Source organism: Cavia porcellus, unplaced genomic scaffold (assembly GCF_034190915.1).
Source record: "Cavia porcellus strain 051 isolate PalLab524CR breed Dunkin Hartley unplaced genomic scaffold, mCavPor4.1 scaffold_5, whole genome shotgun sequence".
NCBI classification, from domain to species: domain Eukaryota; kingdom Metazoa; phylum Chordata; class Mammalia; order Rodentia; family Caviidae; genus Cavia; species Cavia porcellus.
The window spans coordinates 42,822,690-42,836,690 of record NW_026947488.1 but is presented as its reverse complement, the minus strand read 5'-3'; the positions used below and the strand labels follow the sequence as shown (position 1 = coordinate 42,836,690).

Genomic DNA, 14,001 nt, shown 5'->3' with positions numbered 1-14,001 from the left:
AGATTTCAACTGCAATCAGTGATGTGTTATAATAGTAGGAGAAATAGCAAATATCAGAGTGCAAGGAACACCCAGATCACCCTCATAGTTGCAGGTCAAATTCAGTCCTCCCCCAGCCTGCTCACTTAGAGTCACTGGATTGCACAGAGGATTCCCATATGCACGTTCTATTTGGTAGTCAATGATTTCCAGGGCCAAGAAAATTTAGCAATATCAAGAAGGGTTAGAAGGGTTCAGCAATTTTCCCAGGGGTTTTGACTTGAACTTTTGGCCCTGGAATGACTCTTCTGCTGCTCTTGACATTCCTGCTACCCTGAGGGTGAGAGGATGTGATGGGAGGAAGAGGCTGAGTGCAGGATACACCTCACAGTCACTTGTTACTGTGAAATTCCCCTCTCCTGGGAGTGTGTAGAAGAACAACAGAGACCTTGCAGATAATTAATGTTTTCCAGGGTGAATGGAAGGGATTTGTCACACAGCAGTTTGGACACCAAGACTTTCTCACTAACCTTCAGGAAAAGGTAAGGATTTGCAGGATAATCCCACTTAAAGGTCGAGGAATGGGGGCGCTGTGATAAATTGTTAACTGGTTAATGAAGAGTCATCATGTTACCACCTTTGGTTTTCCCAGGCCGAGGATTTAGAATAGACTAAGGTGCTCTTAGAAAAAGTAAGTTCTCTGACCTTTCCCAAGGCCTTTATAACTCTTGGGAATCCTTTATAAGTAATTAGAATCCATAGGGGGAGGGGCATGTTGGCTTTTCAAATTCTTTGGTGGCTAAAAGTGGATCTATCCCAATGAATTAAATGTCAGTGGTAGAAAAGGCTCAGAACATTAGCAGGAGGACTTGTGAAAGATCAGAGCACCCTTTTAGATGTGAGGTCACCTTTTATCTCCAATTCACCAATGAAATTATAGTATTTATTTATGTAAAGCTCAGTCTTTTATTTTTTTAGGTCTCTACTAAGAGATTTATTTATTGGAAGTTATGCTGACTATCATGAAGGTACTTTAAGGATATGGTTGTTAAGGTTAGTTTAGACAGACAGATAGATGGGCAGCAGATAGGAGATGAGGAGGGTGATAATGGGGGTACATAGTCCAGGGGGCGACAGTTGAGGAGTAAGACAGGAATGGATTCAGTCTTTGGGCACAATGTATTAGAGTATCAGCAATGGAGATAAAAATGTGTCAATAGCTTATTTCAGTCTTCATTATGTCAGTATATCATTTAGTTCCTTGTAACAATATTGTAAGGAAAATTATGTCATTCCTAATTTTATAGACAAAAGCCCTGAAGATTAGATAAAGCAAATATCAGGGCCAAAATATGAGCAAACTTGAGTGCCAAGCTAAGCAGCTATGGCTGTGTCCGTTGTGACAGACAGTTTTGTCAACTTCATGGAATGCAATATATTCTGAGCTTTTGAGAGAGTGACATCAAAGTTTAGGTGCTGGCCTTATAGGAATTTTGATGTGATAAAATTCAAATTAATATAAAATATTATATCGGAGAGAGAGAACGGAGTTCATAAATAGATGAGACAAGTATTTAAATGTGATGTGTAAGTTTATGAGGAAGTAGGAAAACATTAATCTAAAAACCTTGCCCTCATTTCTTAGTATAGGCATATGAAATTCTATATGTGAAGATGTACTTGTTGAAGTCCAAGAGTAATCTTGAATTTTCTATAATCTTCTTTCTTTTCTTCTATCCTTCACTTTTCTCTGTTGTTCTTTCTTTTTGAGGCTCTTATTGAGTCCTTGCTGATAACGTGTCATATTGCTTCAGGATGAGGGTACAAAACAGGAAAGCAACTTCTTTCCGGAAGACACTTAGTTTCTGGTGAAGAGAAAATTGGGTCACACTCTCATTGCCATTCAATCCAATGTGGTGAAGTACAGAGAAAAAGCTCCAGAAAAGAGGCTATGACCATCAGAAAAGACCATACAGGGTGGTGATCTAGCAGAGGTCTGAAGGGCAGGCCCTCCATATGACAGTCTCCTTCATATAACACTTGCACAAGAATCCTCATCTAATCTTCAGGTAAGGATAAGGCATTTCAGGCAAGGTTATAGTATTTTCTAGGGTCTGAAACTATTTGAAATTGAAGAATGCGGTGCCAGTCAGTACTTTTATGACATTGTCTTAGCTACTTTCCTTGTTGCTGAGGCAAAATACCTGACACCCAAAATTAAGGTAGGAAAGGTTTATTTAGCTTACAGCTTGTAGAGATTTCAATTCTTAATAGACTGGCTCCAAGGCAGGGTGGATCACGGCCAAGGGGCAATAGTTCATGGCAGTGGAAGATAACAAAACAAGCAAGCAAGAAAGCAAATGAGGGAGGGAGGGTGTCGGGCAGGCGCTCAACACACCCCACCCGGGACTAAGGACCACGCCAGCTTCCGCAATGCGCTACGTCCCTCTCCAAATTAGCCACCCCGTGCTCACTTCGTATTCGCCCCGTGCTGACTCTGTGGCAACCCCTGATTGACTACAGCTGGGTATATTAGCCAGAGCCCGCGTCTCATTCCAGCCCTGCCTCCTCGTGGCAGCCCTCGTGGCAGCCTGATTGGCCACAGTCAGATATATAAGCCAGAACCCGGCGTCAATAAAGCGGCAGTTACCTGTTACCCACAAGAGCGTCTTCTGTCTCATTGGGGGGCTGCGCCGGTCAGGAGGGAAAGTAGGAGGAGGAGGAGGTAGAGGAGAGAGAGAGAGAGAGAGAGAGAGAGAGAGAGAGAGAGAGAGAGAGAGAGAAGAGAGAAGAGAGAGAGAAAAAGGGTCTCTTTCTGTACCTTATATTGAATCCAGGCTACCAGGATTAGAGTGGTACCAATCCAGTGAACTGATTAGCAGTCACCCTTAATCCCAGATCGCTTAATCCCAGCCTTGCACTAGGAATCAATTATACACTCTAGATTCAGTTCCTGAAAAAGACCTATGACCACATGAGGTTCTGGGGGGCATCTAGATGCAACTCATAACAGACATGAATTGGACAGGAGAGAGACTGATAGATATAGGATGTATATGGATCAATACAGCGCCATGCTGGTTGTTTTTGCAAAGAAGTTTTGATTCTATCCTGCAACTGACAAGTGACTCTAGTGTTTGATATTCTTTCAGAGAAAAATAACTTCAAGGTAATTTAGGAGAGCCTGGGAAATCCAGCACTGTGTCTGATTCTAGGTACAGATATATCCAGTTACTCCTCAGTCAGGTTTTTCTGGATAGATTTCATTCTTAGGTATATAGGAGACCCAAAGCTTTAGGTTTGCATCTAGCAATCCTTACAGAAATGACAGGAACTTTTTCATAATGTTTCCATATACAAACCCCAGGAAACATTTTCATTGGCTTTTGCAACAGTTTTGGTGGAGTGTCATTGATTGGTTGTGGGATCTGTCTGGGGCATTAGTGAATCACATTGCTATGTGTGTCTGAGTGGGTTGTGGAGGTGGGATCTTAGGGTCCAGTCTGGTCTCTTATTCCTTCTTCTCTGACCTGTTATCCTGCTCTGCTTTCTGGTCACCATGAGCTAAGCGTTTTGGCTTTGCTGCACCCTTCCTCCAGGATGTTTCTGCTTTAGAGCTGTCTGACCATTGTCTGAAATTCCAGAAAACATGAGCCAAATTAAGCCTCTCTTCCTTTAAATTGTTGGCGTTAGATAATTGTGTCCCAACAACAGAAAGCTGACCAATATGGCTATTTTAGTTCATGCTCTTTTCTTTGAATTAATTACTGAGGCCAAATGGATGTCAAGTTTATTGACACAGTCATCTCTAGAACTGGAGAGTGGAATTCATCTAAATCCAGGGGACATTTTCCCAAAGAGGTACTAGGCAGGTTATGAGTATGCCCTGAAGAAACTTTGAAAAATTTTGATGCAATATATGATATGATTGACTGAAATAAGAATATTTGTTTCATCTTAAAAATATAGAGTTTTTCTCTAAAGAAAAGATGCTATTTTTGACAATAGGGGAAAAAATAACACAAATCATGACAACTTTAATATTGCATAAAATCAATTGGCTCAGAAGATGGCTCATGTTACACAACGGCCATGAATACCTACTATAGCAGATGCTATAGGTCCTCTGCCTGGCCAGATCTCCTTCATTGGGCTGGTCACTAGTTGCCTGGTTCCTGCAAATGTAGGCTGCTATAGATTTTTAGCAGCTCTCTTCTCTGATAAGCTTGAACCATTATGGGGTGCCATTCATTCCCTAGAGTTCCTAGGGGATCAGGCTGAAAGCACACATTGCCTGCCTTAACTTTCTCCCCTACCCCTTATGCTCCCTTTGCTTCCTTGCTGATTTCTTCCTAGAGCTCTAGAACACATGCGTAAGAATCCCCATCTGAGAGTCTGCTTCCAAGCAGCTGACCAAGACACCCACAGGCACATTTCTGTGGAAGTCAAAGGCATCGAGCCATTCTCCCCTGCAATCTTTGAAGAGGGTCACTGAGAGCCACCTGCTTTCTAGGAATAGATGCTAAAGAAAGGAGGGGCTGGAAGAAGATGAGTTTATACTACCTCACCGCTCTGCTACGGCCAGGCCTGCCTTTTTCTCTGAAGTCCTAAGTGCCTGTCTAAAATTCCATTGCTTATTCTTTGCTAAGCAAATATCTATTGCTATGCTGCATATTGGAATTTTCTTGGGAAAGTCAAGGCCTTTGCTTCACAGCTTTCATAACTCATGTAACCCCGCCCTCCGGGAGCCTTGGGACTCACACAAGGAAGAGAACATAGCTTAGCTCTAATCTCATAGTCTTAAAAAAAAAAAAAAGAACCCACCAAAATCAAAACCAAAACACCCCTCAAAATTAGACAGGCTTAATATGATGCAAGTGGTTATACTTTAGCCCAAATGGAGACCAGCTATGCAGAACCCACAGATAATCATATTCAATTTCTTTTTGTTTCAAAATTTGTTTCTATCACAGAGATTAATTGGATGGGCTCATTTGTCTGCCTCTGAAGGTAATGGAATGGTTGCCTTTGGATTTTACAGGCAAGGCATGTTTTAAATCAGGGGAGCTGCACTGCACAGGTTGTTACAAAAAATAGAAAATGATAAAACCCCAACACCCATGAATTTCCAAAAAGCTCATGAGATAGGGATGTAAGTTTACGGTCACTCTAACCACTTGGCGTTCTCTGGTTTAGCTTCAGAGTTCTGTCTCCAGAGGAGGTGGCACAGACAGCAAGTTCAGTGAGAACAGGTGTGGCTTCTACATCTGACCTTTGTTGGAAAGCTGCAGTGAAGTTTTATGGTCCAGTGCCCAGTTTCTCTAACAAAATAATTACTTAAAAAGATATTTACTTTATTTTAATTTCCGCTTCAGGGAAGGTGTTAGGAGCTGCAGATGATTGGCTAAGTTTCTGGCATAGCTAAGTTTACTAGGGCACGTTCGCTAGTCCAAAGGACCTGAGAAGACCTGCATCTAGGTATTGGAGTGATTGTCAAGAAGGGTGTGGATCATGGGAGACATTCCTTGTGTCTTACATAACAATGAGATCTATAGTTCAGCAAGTCTGCTAATAAAGGCGTCCCTCTTTTTCTGAGCCCCACCTAACTTTGTCCACCTGCCATGTATGGTCACACCCTCAAGCAGTTTTCCTAGTGCCCAACTCCCTGTGGTACCACATTTTTTTCTTTTCTCTCTTTGACGAGAATATTCTCTTGTTGAAACTATTTTCCTCTACCCAGCCCAAGGCTAGGCTTTCTACATACCTGGAATTGTGTTCTAATTCTCATCTGAGGCAGCCTCTTCTGACCTTGGTATAGTACCTTTTCTTTAATAACTTTCTTACCCACCCCCCTACACATTATGTTCCCCACTCTTCTTTCCTTGTTCTATACACATCTTGTGAAGGGAACTTTCAGGAAGCACAAAGAGAACTGAGCCAGAGGCTTTTAAAGTTTAAAGAGAAAAATTTTGCAATGAAAATTGCAGTTTGGGAAAACTAAAACCATTCTTTAAATATTATAATGACAACTCTAAAATTAAAAAGAGTATATATAGTAGGTAATAAAATAACATCTGAGAAGAAAGCCATTTTCAAAGCTGTCTTAGCAAGAGCATGAGAGAAGAGCACTTGAATAGTTTAAGCAGAGATAAAAGTGAGCGTGGAATTATAGATAAACACACAGGCACATGGACGTTTTCAACAGATCTGAGCATATCCAATAGCTCAGGTGCTGATCAGAACTTGGAACTTCCATCAGTCTCCCCCACACAGCCTTACATACAGTGCTTTCATGTCAGCGTGGTGTTCCAGGGATTTCACAATTGCTTTAGGAAAGTGATGCCCATTCTTGTTTTTCGTGACAATGCCAGCTAAACAAGCACTTTCAGTTCCCTGATCCATGCTTATCCGAGCAGTGAGTCATTTTAGAGGATGCTGAACTTCTTTGGATTTCTTTTGACCTTGAGGTTCTATTTGTTGAAATGGGCCTTCTCTGTGCAGACACTGATGAGCTGCTGAGTTCATCCTTGGAGGGTGAAGTCACACATCCCATTCTCTTAGCTATCGCTGAGGGCTCATGCCAAATACTAAGTCACCTTAACCAAATTGTGACATATCATCCAGGGATGACTGCAGCTGCATGACAAAAGATACTTGCCAGGTACTGAACACATTTTACTGAGCAGAGTTAAAGGACTGAGCTAAAGAGATGTTTACACTGGGGAGGTGGGGCAGTGAAAGAGAGACAGAGACAGAGCCAAGGAAGATGAAGGAGAACCTGAAAAGCAGGAAGGATGCTAATGTGCACTGCTCGGGGGGCTGAAGCTTGGGGTCCTCCGGGTAACTGGGACAACACTGAACCTTTCCGTTTGTAGCTTAATCCCTGCTTTTCTCTATCTAAAGAGAGAAACGGGTCCATTTGGTTTAAAAAATGCCCATGTTCAACCTAAACCATTTCCTTTGTAGAGAATAATTTTTTAAAAAGTCCTTATAATACTTTCCAAGTGAACAATGAATATTTTACAGTAGTTATCTTTAGAGTTTTATAGTGAACTCTTTCTCTTTTTGCCTTTAAAATTAAATCTTGAGATATTATCTTCATATGCTTCTTATTGCCTTTAGAAGATTATTAAATTTAAGAGCCCAATAACAAACAATCTTTACTTGGCATCCTCATATAGTCATTATGTACTATATTGTCACATACTTTGTCTTTTTGAGAAAGAAAAATTACATATATAATATCATATTTACAAGTTATGTTATTTCTAACTCAGAATATTATTTTTTGCTTTTTTCCTAGCAGATGAGTCTGGCCAATTTATGCTTTTTATGAGTCTTGAGGAATATTTAAACCACAAGGAACTATAGTGAGCAATCTGAAATTGAAGGATAATAAATCTTAGTGAAGATGCTACTCTTGCCCGCTAAGATGTATGCTGTTTCTGAAGACCTGAAAATGTTAGTGGCTTTATTATACTAAATTAGATTTCCCCCTTTTTCCATGCTAGAGGGGAACACAGGGCCTTGCTCATGGATTTCTTTGTTCCTAACACAAAATGCCCATAAAAGGAACCTGACACAGGCTTTGCTGCCTGTCCTTTGCCTACTTTTTTTTGTGTGTTTGTTTTTTTGAGAGCAGAATCTATTTATTGGGTAAAGAAAGTTTCTGTCTGAGAAAGACAGAAGGGGTCATGAGTGGTTTGCCCCCTTTATCTGCTTTGGATCTAATGAGGAAAAAGCATTTTAGTGGAAAGAATATTTGGAGATTCCGTTTGAGTGCAGATGAGCTCACTGGGTAAGTGAGAGTCAGAGGGTAAAGAAAATCTCACTATCCCCCAAGAGCTGATGTTACTGGAAAAAATCTCTGTTACGCTGCTTTGACTCAGAAACTCATTTACTTGCTAATAAAATCCATGGAAAAAAATCTTTTCACAGTGCAGATCGTACAATGCAGCATTGGTTATTTCAGTTGAAGACTAAACTAAAAACAGCAATGGCAATGATAGCAGTGACAGGAGGAGGGTGACCATAAACTTTTTGCACAAACTGGGGTATTTTTGAAGGTTGAAAATGAAATCTTTATTGATTGAGAATCGGGTGACCAGTTTAAAATGGACCATTACATACCCTAAGTAACAGTGACAGTGGTAGTATTAATATACAGTTCCATATTCCAAGTGGTTCAGGCGACTCAAGATAACAGTTTACATACCACATACACAGACACACACACACACACACACACACACACACACACGGACACACTCCTGTATCCAAAAAGGTTTTGGTTATTCACAATAGCTGAGACATAGAACCAGTCTAAGTGTCCATCAATAAATGAATGGTTAAAGGAAGTAGTATATAGAAAAATATTCCATTGTACATGTGCATGTATATACACACATAGGAATGTATACATAATGGAATATTATTCCATCTTCAAAAAGAAAAAGAAAACTTGTCCCAACATACATGATATAAGCCAGGAACAGAAAGAAAAGTATTACATGACCTCACTCATGTGTGGGATTTGAAAAAATTCAACTTACAGAAACAGAGAGTAGAAAGGTAGCTGCCAGGGGTTTGGGATCTGAAAAAATGGGAAATGTTGGTCAAAGGGTACAAAGTTTCAGTTAAGCAAGTCAAATAAACTCTGGTGATGTAGTGTGTCATACAATGACTAATGTGACTTTTCTATGCATGAAATTTGCTAAGAAGGCAGCTCTTGCATGTTCTCACTGTATTCACAATGGATAACTGTATGAGGTGTTGGATAAATTAATTAGTTTGATTATGGAAATCATTTTACAATATATACTTACACCAAAGCTGTAAATATATAAATCTTTGTCAATTCTCAATAACACTGGAGGGGGAGAAACGTGGAAATAATAAAATTTTTCATTTGATCTTAGCCAAAAGGCCAAGAAATGATGGAAATAATAAGATTCTTCACTTACATTTCTTGAATATCATAAAGGGCATAAGAACATGCCATGAGAATATAACTTCAGTTTTTCTTTTACCTTTCAACAGTTTTGACACACTCCTCACCTCCCAGGCCTGCGCCTCTCTTCTCAGGGCTTCTAATTTAAAGCTCCCATAACTGTTTTACCCTAAACTCTTTTTTCTTTTTCCTTTTTCTCCTCTGTTTATTTATGTTGATTCTATAACACACAAGCCCTGACTATCTTAGCCAGCGAGGCCGAGGCCGGGGCTTCCTGGGAGGACCAGAGATGAGGAAGATCTAAACCGCAAATACTCATTAGCCGACAGGGAAAGGGCAATGTTGTTTATATTCATCTATTAATAGTTTTGGTTCAAATCAATACTTACATGTATTGAGAATTTTCTACATGCCTGATGCCAGGATGAAAATGGGAAAACATCATCTAAATCTTAGGGATCCTTGTTGTAGGTGCTCTTGACATTTCCATTTTGCAGGGAAAAAGACAGAATTGCCAAGCATAGGTAAATTGTTAATGGAGCAGAGCCAGGACCTAGATCTGGCAGAATTAAGGACCGATGCTCCCTGGTATGTGCATGACAAACCTCCACCTGTCTTCACCGAGATTGCTTAAGAGTAGTTAAACTCCTTTCTTCAAATGTGCTATAATAAAACACACCCAGGGTTTAAGCGATTGGCAATGCCTGTGCATGTTCTTTCTCACTTTGAGGATCACTCGTGTGAATGGGGTGCCTAGAGATCTTTCTGATAAATGAGTCCAATAAGAAAACAAATGAGTGCAGGTTATTTGGAGCACAAGCAGAAGGATACAGAGTGAGCCATTTTTCACCCTGTTGGAAGGAGCTGTCGTTGGCTGAGTTTAGCTGCTTTGCCAGGGAGACAGCAACTATTTTTAATGCTCAGACTATATTTTATGATTGCCTAAGAATCTCAGATGTGCTACCTTTTGTAAATTAATAATAATTTGCTTTAGATTAATGAGGAACCAAAACGGTTTCTCATAAATCTGCAAATGCTTAACATATTTTGAAAACTAATCATTTAGTGAGAGAGACTTAGGTTTCTTCTCTCCCTTAAGAAAGGGCTGGGAGTGGAGGGAGGAAGAAAAAGCAGCCAAATATTTTTTGAGTAACAGAGAAATGTGAAAACAGTGAGTGAGAGTATATGCATTCCTGGCTTTGTTTTGTAATCTCAGCTGTTTGGGGGGTGCTTTTTACATCCTAGAAAATGCCAAGGTGCCCTCTAGTTGGTGTCCTTGGAAGTGTCTAGTGGATACTAAGTGGTTGGTCTGGGTTCTCAATATCAACAAGTAACCAGACTGTATTGGAAATAGCTGAATTCTGGTCCAAATCATGGTCTCTGCATGCTGGCAGTGCTCTGCAGTGATTGGGTAACTGGAGTGTGTCTTGGAATGAGCAGGCATCATGGGTCCTGCTTTCTGTCTCGACATTTTTTCTTTCAGTATTTAAACTGCATCTTGGGATAAGAGAAATGTAGGCTCAATTCATCCATTAATCTGATACTATTCTAATTCTATTTTTCCTGTGGACTTTCTTATAAAATTGGAAGAGGGAAAGAAATCCACTAGAGAGGGGAAAACTAGGGAATTTTTTTTCTTTTTCCTTAAAGGTATCTGAATGATTCTAAAGTTATGCCAACATTTTAAGAGCGATCTAGTAGTTAATAAATTGCTGCAGTTGCTATTAAGAAAAGCAAAGAATACATGTAGAATCCCTGCCCCCTCATCCTAAACTTATTTGGGGGGAAGGAATGAAGTTGATATAGAATACTGTGGTGGAACAATAGTGCATTCTGAGCTGGATTTCCTGTCTCTAAGAGAGTTTTCTTTTTATCAAGCTTCAGTAAATGTAAGAATTACAGTTTTTGGGGATTCTAATGCTGTGACAATATTTGTCAAATATGAGTATATTCTAATATAAGATACTATCTTAAATGGATGTTTTTTTCAGAAGCGAAAAAGACTTCATCTCAATGATTCTGCATGAATTCAGCTAAGTGCCTGTGGCAAAGATTTGCCCATATTTCTGCTTTTAAGTCATCCTGGCACACAGCTGGATTTTGTTCTTTTCAGCTTGATGTAGTCTTTCACCTCTGCACTATCAAATGGAATATGGCGAAAATGATAGGTGCTGCTTCTACACCTCCTCCTAAAATCTTCCCATGTGCACCTCTTATCCCTTTTCCGCCTTGATGATGAAGTCTTCAGGCCCAGAGGATAGTAGAGTCACAATTTACAAAGTTATGAGTCTTCGAATGAACACACTGAAAATTCCTCATGAGAAAGACGTCAGGTGACAGTTACAAGAAATAAAACATTATTCAGGGTGTTGAGGCCCTGACATTAAAGGATTGCTTTTTCACAGCAAGTGGCCTTAATCCCTTTGCAAATGCTGGGTTGTTATATGCAATGACTAAGATGATCATGATCTGTCTTCTGTGCTAGATTGTCTGGATTCTGGTCTTGGCTTCTACCTGTTAGTGTCTGAATGATTCTAAGCAGAGAAGTATCCTTTCTCTCTGGCTCTGTTTTTCATCAAAAAACCATGTTATTTGTAGCAAAGTCTTTAAAATAAGGAAGAGTTAGACAGAAGCTCTGAAAATTTAAGCATAAGAAATTTGTCTTAAGGATATAGATGGCTTACAGTATCAGAGATGCTGAGACATCCAGCTTAGTAAGGGCAAGAATCAAGGGAGATCCAGGAAGCAAGAGATGTTTCGTACAATGGAAAACTACTTTGCCAAAAAGTAAGATAAATGTGAGGCATTCATAGGTAAATGGACACAATTTGAGAATATAAGATTAAATGAAATAAGTCAGACACACGTTTAAATACTGTGAGGCTTCTCTCATATAAGAAACTCTCACTATATAATATATAATATATAAGCACACATACAAAGCAAAATAGAAGTTATATAAATGAAAGTAAGGAGAAACTCAAATAACTCCCCAATTTATGTATTTCGTAGTTTCAATAATATTTTAATATATGTTTCATTTGAACTACTAGTTTCTCTTAGTTCATTGCAAAGAAAGTTTTGTGCTATTATATTTTTCTTCTTTCTATGTCTCTTTTGTCTATGTCTTACACTCTGAGTAATTACTTTTGAGATTATGGTATACAACGTGTTAAAGACACAGCATATTGTCATTATTTTATTATCAAATTTTGTTTTATTTTTTCATAAAATAAAAATAAAAAAGATATTGAAAAAAGTAATTAAAACTCTTGTCATGGGCATCAAGTTTCATTTAAAGTGGAGAAATAATTTATGGTGATCTATAACACTGCGCTGTGACCACAATTAACCGTAATGTATTATATAGTTTAAAATTATTAAAATAATGCATTTTAATATTTTCACCATCAAAATGATAAGTTGGGGAGATGATGAATATTTTGATTGGCTTGACTCTTACTGCAAGGTACACATAGATCAAAACATTATATTTTGTTTCATAAGTATACTTAATTATTTGTTGATTAAAAATAATTTTAAAGCTCTTGCTGTGGGCCCCCTTAGAGGTTTATCACAAGTTATTTTTTCCAACCTTGTGTATGGGTCAGATTTTTATCATGGGAAAACAAATAAAATTGTTCCATGATGTTGTGGCTTCATACAACAATATTTGTGTGACTCATGGTTTCTTAGATTGACAGTTCAGGTTAGGCCCAGCTGAGCTTTGCTCTCTCATGTCTTGGCTATCAGCCACCTTGGGAGTTAGGGGCTGGCGATCTATGATGGCCTACCCATTGACCTGACTCGTATCTGTCCCATGTTTTCTGTCATCTACCATCAGGTGAACAATGTTGTACACAAGGCACTTGGACAGGGGTCCTAGAGAGATACACATGTGTGCCAGGCCTTCTGAGATCCACACTCAGAATCTTCTCAAGGTAGTGTCTCCCTCATACTTTTGTCCAATGCAAGTTCCAAGGCCAGTCCCAATTCAGAGGATGGGAAGTAGGCTGCTCTCCTAGGTGAGAAGAGCTTCAAAATCCATTTTGAAGTATTATGTGGGAAGAGGGTGGTGGTGAAGAACAAGTTTCAGCAAACCTTGCTTAGAGGGTGTGTGTCTACTCCTTGGTTAGCAAAGGCTGGTCGGTTTCATACTTCCCCTTGAAGTGAGCTCAGCACAGGAGAAGTTACTTCCCCAGAGGAAATCAGAATGAAGAGAAATTGGCCTGAGTGATACTCTTGGTTTTGAAATTCACCATCCTTAGCTGTACGACCTCATCAAAACACAGAAACTTCAAGGAAACTTTCTCACCTGCAGAGTGAGTTTAGTTATGTTACAAGGTTGCTGTGAGATGTACAGGTGATGCCATAAGACTTAGTGCCATTTTTATATATAGTAGTTGTCTCAGAACTTAGTGACTTCTCTAGTTTTTACTTTGAACTGAAAGTGGAATGAGAGAGAGATAAGCATATCTTCAGAAAAAATGCTGGGAAAGTTCTAACCTACCTTGTTCTTCATGTAGCAGTTAAGAAGCAACTGTCACAAAGGGATCTGTCTTCACCAACTTCAGAAGCTGAGGGCACTCGGTAGCCCTTTTCACCTAGGAAGTATTGGGGTGGACACATCATGTGCTTTGGCTTCATCCTCTCTGAGGGGTTGAGTGATGGAGATACCATTTTGAATAGGTGCTGCTCAAGGTCTTCTTTAATGAAGCTCTTTTTCTGCAAAATAATGTGGCTTTATGGACTTTGAGATGTCCTTGGTCTCCAAAGGAGTTTGACAAACATGTGTTGGATGAACATTTGAGTGAATGGACAGGTAAATGAATGACTTGGCATAATTTCTGGCTTCTTAGGAAGGCTTTAAAAGTCAGAAGAGTCTTAAATTTAGACAACAATTTTGTTCTAAAAGCTAGTAGAGGAAATAGTTTAGGGCTAGAATGGTAGATGTAAAGTTTAACACAGTTTTTCTTTTTACCTTTTCTTCTTCTTGATTCTGTTTGTATTTGCAGTCCAAACTAGCTTTTGAAATTAATACTGTTGGGTTTCATTAATTTGTCCTCTGTGTA

General features: G+C 39.3%; 1 long non-coding RNA gene across 2 annotated transcripts in view; it reads left to right on the top strand.

Annotated features, from left to right (window-relative positions):
- The window catches only part of LOC134476052 (uncharacterized), a 121,457-nt gene that overhangs the window by 94,173 nt on the left and 13,283 nt on the right, over positions 1-14,001 (top strand). The window lies entirely within an intron of this gene.